This window comes from Choristoneura fumiferana, chromosome 12 (assembly GCF_025370935.1).
Source record: "Choristoneura fumiferana chromosome 12, NRCan_CFum_1, whole genome shotgun sequence".
Classification (NCBI taxonomy): domain Eukaryota; kingdom Metazoa; phylum Arthropoda; class Insecta; order Lepidoptera; family Tortricidae; genus Choristoneura; species Choristoneura fumiferana.
The window spans coordinates 2,900,564-2,915,405 of record NC_133483.1 but is presented as its reverse complement, the minus strand read 5'-3'; the positions used below and the strand labels follow the sequence as shown (position 1 = coordinate 2,915,405).

Below are 14,842 nucleotides of genomic sequence, written 5' to 3'. Positions count from 1 at the left end.
CATAGAATAGTTATAATTAAAGCACGGAGAACAGATGGCGAGATCACGGATCTGCAAGCGCAGGGTATGTTGGACGTCCACCAACGAGATGTACGAATGAACTGGATAAAGCTTCCAACCGAAGCAACTGGAGGTGTAGCTACTTAATATGATGATGATGAATTTCACACATAAGTTCCGAAAAACTCAGAGGTAACGAGTCAGGTTCGACCCCACGACTCTCTGCTTGAGAGGCCATAGGGCAAACCTTTGTTTTAGTGACTGATTAATATTGGGAAGAAGTCGTGATAGCCTAACCTAACGCGCTAACCTTTGAAAACACAAGAAACATGTGCGAATTAATAGCAGAAGAGACGAAAACCAACAACATCCTTTCCGTAATACACACGACACCATTGTTAATTATATTGTACACCTATTTCACCTGTTGATTAATAAAACAAGCATAAATAAAATTTAGAGAGCAATTTACCAAGAAACTCGCACTGTAAATCAGATTAGTTTACCTATTGAATCGCTACAAAATTAATATCGCAGGAAGTCCGCTAAGTTCGGCAGCAATAAATAATGATGGAACTGAACACTGATTCCCTTCACCATCATTACGTTTTCACGTTCATTAATTTTGAATATTCGATCAAGACCGAATGAAAAATTGGCCGATCTGATTATTCTGTTTAAAAGCACTTAATCTAACACGTTCAATCTGGGAGTCACAGAACTAAAGTTAAAGATGAGATAGACATGTTACTCTTGCTAAAAACACTACGGTGCGTAAAGTTAACAAGTCATTTCTTTACTTTCCCACCTAAGTGTGCGGTGTGTGGATTGAGGAAGAAGGAGCTTAAAATAGAGTTTCGGCAAATTCTATACGTTATGCCTATCCAATTTATTAAAAGTGTAAACAAACTGATTCCATCAAAAATCTTGTATAAACACCCACTAGATCGAATCAATAACACATTTATCTATAATTCGTGTCTTTTAACTAGACGTCCAATAATTTTTTTTAGAAAAAATCACTTCATTTCAATATTTATTTTTCAATTGTTGTTGTTGTTTCTTTAAAAAAATATGGCTCTGTCCATCGGAGGACAATTTTGCCAGTGTCTAGTAGTTTTTGCCGTTGTACGGTAAAAAAATTCTAGAAAACGAAATATGAGAGGTAATGGTGGATGAACGATGACAGCGCGAATCGTAGTCTCTATTTTTCAATTGAAAAACCTCCGTCAAAATCTGACGTTATTTCTTGATTGAAACATGTGTATAATCTGTAGTAGCATAGACTAGCGTAGAGATGGTGGAAAATTTGACATTTTAAAAATCGATTAATACTCAATTGAATACGCGATTATTATTTATTTACCTTAAAATTAAAAAATAGTTACTGTTTTTATAATTGAATAAACAGTATTTGGAATTAAATCAAGTATTGTAAATAATAAAATAGACAAAAATACGTTGATCTATTCAATAAATAAATAATCGATCTACTGAACAGGTTAATTATTATGCAATAGATTCTAGGTGTCAGATCACTAAATGTCTATGGTTGGGTTAATGGCGTCTTTGTTTACGTTTGTCATAAATTAGATTGGAATACAATATAAAAGAGACGATACTCTGGGTTAGCTTTTTATGAAAACTAAAGGCAACACAAATAATTCTATGGACTTTAATATCACGACTGTATTATCTAACGATGGCATCTTTATTGGTTAATGTTAGCTATAACTTTGTTAGATCTATGTATGGTTTGGGCCTAAATAAACATTAAACATGCAATTATCAATAACAAAAAAAAAACAGAGCTAACCTAAGATAAAAAATATAATATAAGAGCTCAACTAAATATAATACCTAACAGTAAACTCATTAAAAGAAAACAATGTCCAGAAGATCTGCCTGTGGCAGAGTTCCCATCGGTATTGTATTACCCCTTTTTGGATCACGAGTGTGATCCGCTGGGATTAGTACACGCCAGCATACCGATGCTAAAAATTATCGCGACTTGTCTTTCCGTTGTACTAATAAACGTGTGATGGTGATCACTAGACCCCGAATTTTTGTCGCAATGACGTCACAATAGGGTAGTTTGGGGAGTAAATGGAACGGTGTTAATTAATATGGTTGTGTAAATGATAATGAGGACGATGAGTGTGGAGATGGTCCCAAAGGAAGACCGGCAGATTGCTGATTTGGTACCATTTCGTGACATGCATATTTTTATAGTATTTTGTTTTTATTTTTACCCATCTTACCATGTTGTCACGAACAAATGTTTTCTTTCTTTCTAAAAAATATGTTACTACACATCATAAGTTTATAAGGTTTGAGTTAAACCCGTTTTGGTTTTTGTGCCTGCTTGCTTGTTGTTGATGTCTTTTTGAATGACGATGTTTTTGCATGGTGTGATGGTCTTTGGGACCATCTTCACGCTTATATCATCATCATCATCATCATCATCATTTACATACCCGTATTAACTAACACCGTTCCATTTACTCCCCAAACTGCCCTATTGTGACGTCACTGCAACAAAAATCCGGGGTCTAGTGATGACGTTTAACTGAGCGGTCAAAACGCTCAAATATTCACCCAGCATTCTAACACTTACGGTAAATGTGAAAAATTGCGAAAAAACGGCAAAATTGTGGAAGTGAACACACGCTAACATTTCTTCATCTTTTTTAGTTCTGTGGGGAGTAATCTTCCTTAATTGACCGGTGTGATGGGAGCTGAGGCTGGTACAGAAGGAGTGTTACGTGCTACGGGACTCAACTCATTCACTGCGCTCACTTGTCGTTCATTCGTCGGACCGAGCGCGCGCACTGGCCGCCCACGCACCGTTCCCGCGTTCGAAACTCGAAATTATAAAAAAAGTTAAAATGTCTCAAGAGGTGACTTGACATTTTTGTTAATTCCTGTTGCGACTTCAGACTTTCTTTTCGCGAGTGATTGTGTTTTTTTTAATTTAGCAAGTTTTTTAACTGACAATGAGTGTGTTCCTGATAAGTATTTAAATTTCCCGATATTTAGGAGCCGCGACTTTGAACTAGTTCTCGTAAGTAATTTCGCTATAATTATTATTCATGCATGCTGTGCGTAGCAATTTTCTCGGCGTTTTGTTTGTTATTTATTACTGGTGCTCCTTGGGTTTATGATAGCTAAGTAGTTATTATAATCGGCACTTACATATTATGTGATTATAGTGTGGTAAATTGTCAACACAACACTCAGGTAGATGGGTAAAGTTTTAGCCAAGTTAGCGGAGCATGTCTATCATAGAAAAAAATACGAAACTTCTTTTATCCAAGGTACTATAATTATTACTGATTACATTTTGTAGGAATATTTTTAACCGACTGCAAAAAAGGAGGTACTCAATTTGGTTAAAAAAAAGTTTTTTTTGAGCTGATATAGTCCTACATATATCATGCTTAGATCAATTTAAATAGAAAAAAGAAATACTAGTCAACGTCATAAATAAAATAAGTGATCACATGTAGGTACCTTAACATTTTAACGTCATGTTTGAAAAGCCATACGAAGTTTTGTATCGACTGAAAGTGACAAGGTACAAAAATGATCACTTACTTTACGTCTAAGAGTGAAAGGTTTTTATTTGTTAGTTTGTTTTTTGTTGAAAGTTTTTTTCTTGTCAAATTGCGAGTATTACAGTTTTGATTTCCTTCTTTTTTTAAATAATAAGTTCAAATAACCTTAGCCGACTGACCTTTTGAAGATATTGAACATAATAAAAGTACACTGCAATTTAAAATTTAAAGTTCAACAGTGAGTGATAATGCAATGATTTAACCTAAATGGGATATGACTCGCGGATATGATATCGGATTGATAATAAAATGCAGTACGACTTTAATTTATTTTCATACATTTCCTCATACAGGCTGTTCGTTGTAAACGATTCGACAGGTTACAGCAATTTATTATATATTTTATTGTTTTGGGAAGCATGTATACAACATAATTTATTAGTTGAGTTTTATTTTTTTTAATAATAAATCAGTCAAAAACTTTTAACATTCTCACGACGATCTCATTCATCTGATAATCACACAATTTAGTTTGCATTTTTTTATAAGCTTTCTTAAAAGTAGCCTCTACGTTTAAAATCTACGTTGCATGTTTTGGTCACCTAATAACACAGATGTATGTAGGATGTATGTGTCACATAAGAGCTATGCTTGGGGTTTCTCTACGGGATCGAATTAGAAATGAGGAGATACGTAGAAGAACGACGGTCACCGACATAGCCAAGCGAATAGGCTCATTAGCTCTTCGGAGTGGCAATGGACAGGCCATATAACACGGAGAACAGATAGCCGTTGGGGCCGAAAGGTTTTCGAGTGGAGACCGCGGATCGGCAAGTGCAGCGTAGGACGTCCACCAACGAGATGAACGGATGATCTGGTTAAAGTCGCGGGTTCACGGTGGATGCAAGCCGCTTCCAACCGAGGCAACTGGAGGTCTACGGGGATGCCCATGTCCAACAGTGGACGTCCTATGGCTGATAAGATGATGATGACGTATCACATTACAACTTAATTAGTCGCTTAGTTTCGAAACATTGGCTGTGACAGACGGACAGACAGATAAAATGCGCGCGCTTCCATCGCAAGAGCATCTGGACGGGGTGTATGTACCTCTAATACCTCGGGAACACGCGAGTGTTCGGATGCTCTCGCGCGCTTCCATCGCAAGAGCATCTGGACGGGGTGTATGTAGCTCTAGTACCTCGGGAACACGCGAGTGTTCGGATGCTCACGCGCGCTTCCATCGCAAGAGCATCTGGACGGGGTGTATGTAGCTTTAGTACCTTGGAAACACGCGAGTGTTCGGATGCTCTCGCGCGCTTCCATCGCAAGAGCATCTGGGGACGGGGTGTATGTAGCTCTAGTACCTCGGGAACACGCGAGTGTTCGGATGCTCTCGCGCGCTTCCATCGCAAGAGAATCTGGACGGGGTGTATGTAGCTCTAGTACCTCGGGAACACGCGAGTGTTCGGATGCTCTCGCGCGCTTCCATCGCAAGAGCATCTGGACGGGGTGTATGTAGCTTTAGTACCTCGCGAACGCGCGAGTGTCTACGCGCGAGTGCCCTCGCGTGCAAAACACTCCGTCTGAACCGGGTCTTACATTCTCAATGACTAGCCTGATAACGTTTGTGAAACCTAACTAATATATAAGTTATCTCGTGATTTTGCAAACAGATGGAAAGGTTTAATTAATTTATAAATTACTAGGTCAAATAATAACATTCATGAAATAACCGTTACAATTATCTGGTGCCATGCACAATACAATTTTGCAGTTGTCAATTGAGAGTCTATTAAATGACAAGACACGATAGAGCAATTTGCGCCGCCTATTATTCTTGACCTCTGTTGCTATTATCTTGCAAATCATTGATACGAGTATGAATAGGAAAAGCCTCAAATCGACATTAACGAAGGTTTTCTTCTATTTATGAGTAGTATACAATTTTCCTGTTGTTATACTCAAATAAAAAACATTAAAAAAAAAAGAACAACGCAGAATTAATCGAATATTTGATCTAGTCTTAAATTTGAACTGTAGATACTTAATTTAAGTTTGAGGTGGTTTGAGCCAATAACATTAAAATAGATAATACAGCACCGTCGTATCAGCCCTAGGACATCCACTCTTGGACATAGATCTCCCCTATGAGGTTTCCCCCATTGACTTCCAGTTGCTTTGGTTGGAAGCGGTCTGCATCCACCGTGAACCTGGCTTTAACCAGTTATTCCTTCCTATACTGCTCGCTTGCTTGCTTGACCAAATAGAATCACTACCGAATTATTTCATGTGTATAGCAAAACAGTAGGTATAGTAAATTGTGTTTTTAGGGCGGTAAATAAGGAATTACGAACGAGAGTCTATTAGAGGCCCGAATTTGAGGACTGAGGGCTTTAATTAGTCGATGTTTGTTCAATGCTTTTCAAAAGACAAGGTTTTTCAACACATTGTGTTAGTAAATATGTGAAATTATATATCTATAAAACATAAAGTATTATTTTCGCAAAAAAAAATCAATAACTTTTGTTTTTGAACGTATAACGGGTAAGTTTCTATTAAAAAAATCATTGAAAAGATTTACAACACGAAGTCTCACACAGCCAAAAAGATTGAAAAATAAAATGCAATAGCTTTATGTAAAATCTTTTAAATATATTATTAACTAGCTTTTGCCTGCGACTTCGTCTGCGTTGAATTCGGTTATCGCGCGCTGTTCCCTCGGGAACTGTGCATTTTCCGGGATAAAAAGTAGCCTATGTCACTCTCTGGCCCATAAACTATCTCTATACCAAAAATCACGTCAATCCGTCGCTTCGTTTCGACGCGAAAGACGGACAAACATACAACCACACAAACACACACACTTTCATATTAGTATGGATTAAATACATACCCACACAAATTGTGCTCAAATTACTGTAAATTTTCGGTGTAAAATTATTACGACGAATTTTTTTTGGCGTAGTTTTTATTTTGATTTGATACAAACTTTCGCGTTTTTATTAATTACTAGCTTTTACCCGCGGCTTCGCACGCGTAAACTATTCGGTCTGGTAGTTGCAATTGAAATTTTCGGGATTTTACAAAATTCCCCTGGAAATTTCCAAATTTATATCGTGGTCTTCATTGAGGTTGTGTTGTGAATAACTGTACAAAATTCAAGACTCTACCCAGTGCTAAAATTTCAAAATTTTTCCCTATCCAAATTCAAATTCATATCATTTATTCAGTAAATAGGCCGCAATGGGCACTTTTACACGTCATTTTTTTAAATACCAGCACTTTCGGAAAGACCATCATTGCCAAGAAGAATGCGCCGCAAGAAGCTTGGCAGAAAGTCATTTTTTCAAAATAAAATAAGTACAAATAAAATACTTAAAAACTACAGTAAGTATACAATTAAAGAAAAAAATACAAAATAATAATAACAATAATACACGGATGTATGGGGTCCCTTAGTTACAAAACTATCCCGTGGAAATATCGGGATAAAAAGTAGCGTATGTGTTATTCCAGACGTCTGGCTACCTACATACCAAATTTCATGCCTCTAAGCCCAGCGGTTGTTATTTCGAGATTTTATCCCTATCCCGTGGGAACATCGGAATAAAAAGTAAGCTATGTGTTATTCAGAGGTCCAGCTACCTACATACCAAATTTCATGGCTCTAAGCCCAGTGGTTGTTATTTCGAGATTTTATCCCTAGTTATCCCGTAGGAATATCGGGTCAAAAAGTCATTTAAGTGTTATTCCAGATGTCCAGTTACCTACATACCAAATTTCATGCCTCTAAGCCCAGCGGTTGTTATTTCGAGATTTTGTCCCTATCCCGTGGGAATATCGAAATAAAAAGTAGCCTATGTGTTAATCCAGAGGTCCAGCTACCTACACACTAAATTTCATTGCTCAAAGCCCAGCGGTTGTTATTTCAAGATTTTATCCCTAGGTATCCCGTGGGAATATCGGGTCAAAAAGTCACCTTTGTTTTATTCCAGACGTCCAACTACCTACATACCAAATTTCATGACACTAAGCCTAGCGGTTGTTATTTCGAGATTTTATCCCTATCCCGTCGGAATATCGGGATAAAAAGTATCCTATGTTTTAATCCAGGTTATAAACTAACTTTCCGCCAAATTTCATCCAAATCCGTCTAGCCGTTTAAGCGTGAAAAAGTAACAAACATACTCACTCACTCACTCACTCACAAACTTTCACATTTATAATATTAGTAGGATTTTTGTTACAACTTTTTACTGCTTGTCTACTACCAAAAGTAGTAGTAGTATTTATCAGTTGCGGGGGAGGGGGTGTTTGTTGAAATTTAACAACCATCATCCTCGCCCCTCAACATCGCCCTAGAAAACGTACTCGCGACACCCTCATATACCTACTGCACAAAACGTTTTACAAACTTAAATCGCTTTTTGCGGTTGGTAAAACGTTATCTTATCACACCCCCCATACTACGCCCATACATTTCATATACCACACACATTTTTACCAACCGCAAATAAAAGTGGTCTAGAATCCCCAATAATATACTACTTTGTGGATTATAATATATGAAGTAAAAACGAGGTTTTCATAGCAACAACCGATTTACGCCCTTTTGTGAGCTGCTAAACGCAATTACTCCATATATTTTTAGCTAGTCGTTACCAGCGACTCCGTCCGCGTACAACTCGCTGTCTCACGGGAACTATGCAATTTTCCGAGATAAAAGCTATCCTATGTCCTTCCCCGGGACTTAAACTATCCGTATACCGAATTTCATCTAAATCGGTACAGCGGTTTAGACGTGATGCGGTAAAAACAGACGTACAAACTTTCGTATTTATAATATTAAGTGGGATTAGTGGGAAGTGGGATGGCAAGAGAGAGAGAGAGAGAGACCCACACAATATTATGCTTTATAATAATAGTTATCTCCTTTTTTAACTAAATACCATATCTGCCTCCCCTATACTTGCGGCGCTTGCTGTTGAAACTTTAGGGCCCTGTGCCCTTAGTGTAATTTTTCGGTTACAAAATACGTCTCGATCGCGTTCGCGTTAAAATCTCAATTTGTTTGCAAACACGAACAGCGCCTCTAGCGGAACGTTTGCAATGTTCGTGTTTACATACAAATTGAGATTTTAACGCAAATGCGATCGAGACGTATTTTGTAACCGAAAACTTACACTAAGGGTACTGGTCAACCAACATGAAGTCTTAACCTGTCCTCTCCCAGAGGCACAAATTTGTGCCCAAATTCCTTTGATCTTGTTATCCTGGGAGATGACAGATTAAAAAGGCTGTCATCGAGGTTGGTCGACGCTTCTAGGGACCCAAGAGCTGGCACGTATTTATCCCAGCGGAAAGCGCTTGCGGTCCAAAGTGGTAATGCGGCCAGCATCATGGGAACCCTGCCACAGGCAGATCTTATACGAGTAGGTACACGGGGTGTTCTTCTCATCATTTTTTGTTTTTATACTAATACCGTATTGATGCAGGTGACTGCAATGCGCGCGAGACTAAATCGCAATTGGCCGGGTTTTTCTAAATTTAAAACTGATCAACTATTGTCCTCTATCTCACTTGCTGGTAAGTGCAGATGACTAAGATATACTTATAGCTTAGGTACTAACACACTGGTTCGGTCTTAAATAGTCATTATATTTTTATGAGCCCCATGGGATTCAAAACCCCATGGCAGTCCTCCCACTTACCCAACTCCTTTAGACATAATTCAATAAGAACAATGATTAAATTTGGAAAAGTACACGCGGATACCTGCCTCCGGTGAAATTGAATTTATATCCAAGCCATAAATTATTCTTTAACTTAGCGGCCACTGGTAAATTGTTTGCTTAATCTTAATGAAATGTAATTACTTTTGACTGAGGTCGTTTCTTGTGTAATGATAAAGTTGCAAACAATATATATATTGCTTCTGAAAGATCCAAACAACTTGTATTGCTTCAACACAATTATTTTATTCTAGAGTGGATCTCAGAAGTACCTAATTAGTCCTTGTGTTACCCTATATTACGATAAATAAACTAGTTAGTGCTATATTATTTATACCAATAAAAATACCAAATACCCCTGGTGTTGCAGATGTTTATGGGCGGTGGTGATATCTTACCATCAGGAGACCCACTTGCTCGTTTGCCATACAGTCGAATAAAAACATACTCTGTGCACCTACTTTTTACAAGCTTTTATTTAGTTTTACCTGTCCCGTTGTCTGTCTGTCTGTAACCAAATCTTGCAAGTTAAATTCGACCAACTTACAGTAGTTGGACTGACTTGAAATTTGGTATACTTATGTCATGTATATTGCGTGACAATACAATAATCTGGTAGTCACATCTTGGTAGTCCGGCCACGGGAATCGAACCCGGGACCTCAAGCTTCGTAGTCAGGTTCTCTAACCACTAGGCCATCTGGTCGTCGTTTGTAGCATCCCCGAAATAAATAATTATACAAGAATTATTCATTTAACGGTATCATATCATATTCTCATCTCAGCCTATAATGTACGTTCCACTGCTGAGCACAGGCCTCTTTCAAAATGAGAGGGCTTGGACGTTAGTTTGTGGACTGGAAACTTCACACACACTATGATACAGATATTAAAGATATGCATACAAACAATGAACCCGAAGAGGATATTTGAATGGGAATAATTACTAATAATTAGTGTCCCTAAATTAAATTTCAGTCAAACATGCATCGCTAGGATTGCATTTAGTATATCGCGTGGGATGAGCTTGAATGGAACTTCTGAAATTGCTCTGCTCACAATATCCGAGAGCTTGACGTTTGAGATTTTCATGCACGTTGCATGCAAGCTATGCCGGATAAATATTGCGGTTTGCAGTGCTGCAATAATGGCGCTCTTTGGTTGTCTTCGAGCATTTTGAAATAATCTCTCGCATTACTGGTATCTCGCATTATATACAACGGGGTGTGCCACGTTCATGTTAGACATGCACACGTTTAGGATCAGTCGTAGTGTGCACTCAAGCCGCTCCTATACGCTCATGTTACACATGCAAACGCTTAGGGTCAGTCATAGCGTGCACCCAGGCCGCTCCTGTACGCTCATGTTACACATGCAAACGTTTAGGATCAGTCGTAGTGTGCACTCAATTCGTTCCTATACGTTTAGGCATGTACAGTCACCATCAAATATTTCGGAGCGGCCAAGGTGGTCAAAAATATTAGCACAGGCACTCTATTATTAACGTATTAGAGTTCATGTTTCGATATTTTCAATCACCTTAGCCGCTCCGAAATATCTAAAGGCGACTGTACCCAGTACAGCCATGTTTTTCCTTCACCAGAAGCTCAAGGTAAATATGAATTCCAATTTCGTATTTCAATCCCGGAAACAGAGGTGCGAATTTGACCCTGTTTGAACGACGGTCATTCCATCCCATCGCAGTAAAAAATATCAACAGAGACAAAGCTACATGAGACAAAAAAATCAAGGCTCGTCTTTCATTTACTCTTTTATGTTGTGGAATCTACAAGGAAAGGGCAAGGGCGCCGTCTGAAACAGCCCTTAGGCCGTATTGTCTAAAGCCGAGTTTAGACTTGCAAGGAAAATCGTGCAAGTTGCATTACATTGCAAGGCCGTAAAACCAACGAGTTTGTAGTGGTCAATTGAGCGCCGCAATGTAATGGAACTTGCACGATATTCCTTGTACAAGTCTAAACTCGGCTTAACGCGTTGACGTTCGCGATCGCCTTCACTATCTATCCTTGTCTTATACCGTGTGGCAGAAAGAAGTGGTAAAAACGATCCTGATTCCAAATGCCTTATACAATAAGGCCTTGAAGCATAATTTTCAACCGAGGCAGAGAAAATTGGAAAGATCTGGAGCAAGATTAAGACTTAGGTTTCCGGATTTTAAAACCAGTGGCTCTACGTGATGTGCTGACCTCGCGAGTTTTCCGATGTTTCAAGTATGATATGTCGCTCGAAGAAAAGGTAACCGTTAGGAGAGGATAGTCCTCGAGTGGTGACCACGAGAGTTGGATGACACGGTGGATACAAGTGGCGAGTTGTCGTTCATTGTGTTGGAAAGGGAGGTTTTTCTTGAATAATTGGACGTCTTCCGGCTGTTGATGACAATGTATAGGTTTAACTAGTTTACTAAGAATATGCGCATTTTAAAATTCAATGAGCGTTTTTAGGGTAAGCCAAAATGGCAAAAACGGAACCCTTATACTTAGTTTCGCCATGTCTGTCTGTCTGTCTGTCTGTGTCTGTCCGTCCGCGGCTTTGCTCAGGGACTAACAATGCTAAAAAGCTGTTATTTTGCACGAATATAATAATATATGTAAACTATGCCGACAAAATGGTACAATCAAAAATTCAAAAACAGTTTTTTTAGAGTACCTCCCATAGACGTAAAGGATGATTTTTTTTTCTCATCCAACCCTATAGTGTGGGGTATTGTTGGTTAGGTCTTTTAAAACCATTAAGGGTTTGCTAAGACGATTTTTCAATTCAGTGATTTGTTTGCGAAATATTCAACTTTAAAGTGCAAATATTCATTAAAATCAAGCGTCCCCCCCCTCTAAAATTTAAACCGGCAGTTGGAAAAATTAGAAAAAATTCAGGATGGTAGTAAGTTTATCAAACTTTCAAGGAAAACTATAACGGTTAAGTTTGCTTGAGAATTATTAGTAGTTTAAGAGTAAATAGCAGCATAAGGTATAAATTTTTTTTTTTATTCGACTGGATGGCAAACGAGCAAGTGGGTCTCCTGATGGTAAGAGCTCACCACCGCCCATAAACATCTGCAACGCCAGGGGTATTGCAGATGCGTTGCCAACCTAGAGGCCTAAGATGGAATACCTCAGGTGCCAGTAATTTCACCGGCTGTCTTACTCTCCACGCCGAAACACAACAGTGCAAGCACTGCTGCTTCACGGCAGGATTAGCGAGCAAGATGGTGGTAGCAATCCGGGCGGACCTTGCACAAGGTCCTACCACCTGCAAAATATACCTAAACTTGGAATATTCCGTACATAATACTAAATCCTTAGAAAAATATTACTTATTTTTTTCGTAATGGCTACGGAACCTTATTTCCGGCGTGTCTGACACGCTCTTGGCCGGTTTTTAATTAATTTCAACATAACCTTTCATATTAAAAGATGAGTTTTGCTTCACAGTTTATAATTCTCAAGGTATACGTTGCAGTTACACAATTAATCCTACTTTATATTATAAATGCGAAAGTTTGTGAGTGAGAGTGAGTGAGTGAGTGAGTGAGTATGTTTGTTACTCCTTCACGCTGAAACGGCCAGACGGATTTGGATCAAATTTGGTATGTAGGTAGTTGGACATCTGGAATGAAACATAGGTTACTTTTTATTCCAACATTCCCACGGGATAGAACAACCGCTGGGCTTCGAGTCATGAAATTTGTCATGATTGTTTTTAATGTAACGTCAATGAAAACCACGATTTAATTTTTGGGAATTCCCACGAAAAATTTTCAAAAATCTCAAAATTTCAATTCAGTTGCTGGATCTACTGATTTAAACACTAGTTTTGTTATAAGGTTATAACGGAACTTGTACGGTACGGGTTGACTAAATTATTCAAGAGCTTTAAGTTAATTAAAGACCTACATGAAAGAATTAACCTAATCAAAAATGTCCACAGCGATTATCTTTATCACCAAGTCCATTTATATTAAGCTTACAGTTAATTATATTCATTTTCGTTATTGATACAGAAAATGGATATTTTCTTGTAATACGCGGCTTTGTATAGCCGATATTATTGTACAATATCTACTCAATTTATTTCAAATCAATCGGGCACATTTGATGTGTTAGTGGAACGAAAATAAACGTCTGTCTACGAATAAAAAATCTCGGATTTTTAATGTTGATAAAGAACCGTGTGGACATTTTTATTCTGTAGAATACTGTTATAACTTATAACTAAAACAGTGCAATCAAATCATACAATCAATCCGAATTATTCCAACAGAAAGTTTGCCAACCGTTTTAGTGAAGCCCTGTAAATGTTTTACGGGTGTATGAATCGTAATTGATGTGTTCCGTTGTATGACGGGTTTCGTATGAACATGAAGGGTTCCGTAAACAGTTCAAAAAAAGGTTTTCTTAAAATTCTCTAATATAAGTTTTTTTTGCTGACCCAAAGTTACAAAAATAACACGTATGCACGTCTTTATTCAATTCAATTCAAATTCTTTATTTCGGACAAACAGAGTATCCATAGTGTTAGTAATTAAGCAAAAACAAAACAAAAGATAATACATTTTAAACTTGTTCTACGTATATTATATTTTAAATAAACAAACAAGGCAAGCTAAAGAAAAGCTTCTAAAAATATGTATGTATGTATGTATGTATGTAAACTCTTTATTGTAAAAGAAACAAAAAAAAGAAAAAAAATAACCTAATAAAAATAATAATAATATAAAATATAAGATATCGCCGAAATGTAAGCACTTGTGCAAGTATTTCGAATAAAAAACAATTTGAATTCTCATCCTCTTTGGTTCTGGCTGATTGCGTCTGAAACCATTGCCACGCGTCGCGCGCGGCTCAAAAAAATGGCTGTCAACGCGGTTCATTCGCGGGAAATTTGGCGGACTTCGTATGTTGTTTAATTAAATAATAAGAAGCTCGAATAGTTTGAATAAATTTTAAACTGTATTATAAACCTTGTTGTTGTGAGTGTTAATACTTAGTATGAATTTTTTAGTGTAAAAAACATAGGTAAACATAGTGATTAGTGACAGACAGTGCGAATTTGGCGAGCGCTTTATCAAAGTAGGCTTGATTGATGTTTGTGGTTCATAAATTGCTTCATTAATTTTACACAAAAATGAATAATACACAATCACAGTCAGTAAATTAAACTATAGAAGCTTTTATAAAACATCATTAAAATCGCAAACTTAAATTTCTAATGTTTATTAGAAATAAATAAATAAATAATCTGTGAACATTTAAAATGTAACTTTTACGGCTTAAGCGATTGAGCCCTGTGACAGACGGACGGACAGACAGATAGACAGACATACAGACAGACAGCGGAGTCTTAGTAATAGGGTCCCGTTGGCACCTTTTGGGTACCTAGGGAACCCTAAAAATGAAAAGTAGATTAGATTAGATTTTTTAGAAAAATATGGCTCCGTCCATTGGATAAAAAGTATTTATTATGAAAAATTATTTGTTGAAATATTCTGGATTTGACAGTACATTACTCGTAATCAAGTATTTTCAGCAAGACGTGT

At 37.6% G+C, this 14,842-nt stretch overlaps 1 protein-coding gene across 2 annotated transcripts in view; it reads left to right on the top strand.

Moving 5' to 3' along the window:
* The first annotated feature begins 2,817 nt into the window (after positions 1-2,817).
* Positions 2,818-14,842, top strand: part of LOC141433103 (cardioacceleratory peptide receptor-like) — a 238,036-nt gene continuing 226,011 nt past the window's right edge. For both annotated transcript variants that reach the window (XM_074094944.1, XM_074094942.1), the window contains exon 1: positions 2,818-3,064. The gene's annotated coding sequence lies outside the window, so the exon portion shown is untranslated. The remainder of the gene's footprint in view (positions 3,065-14,842) is intronic.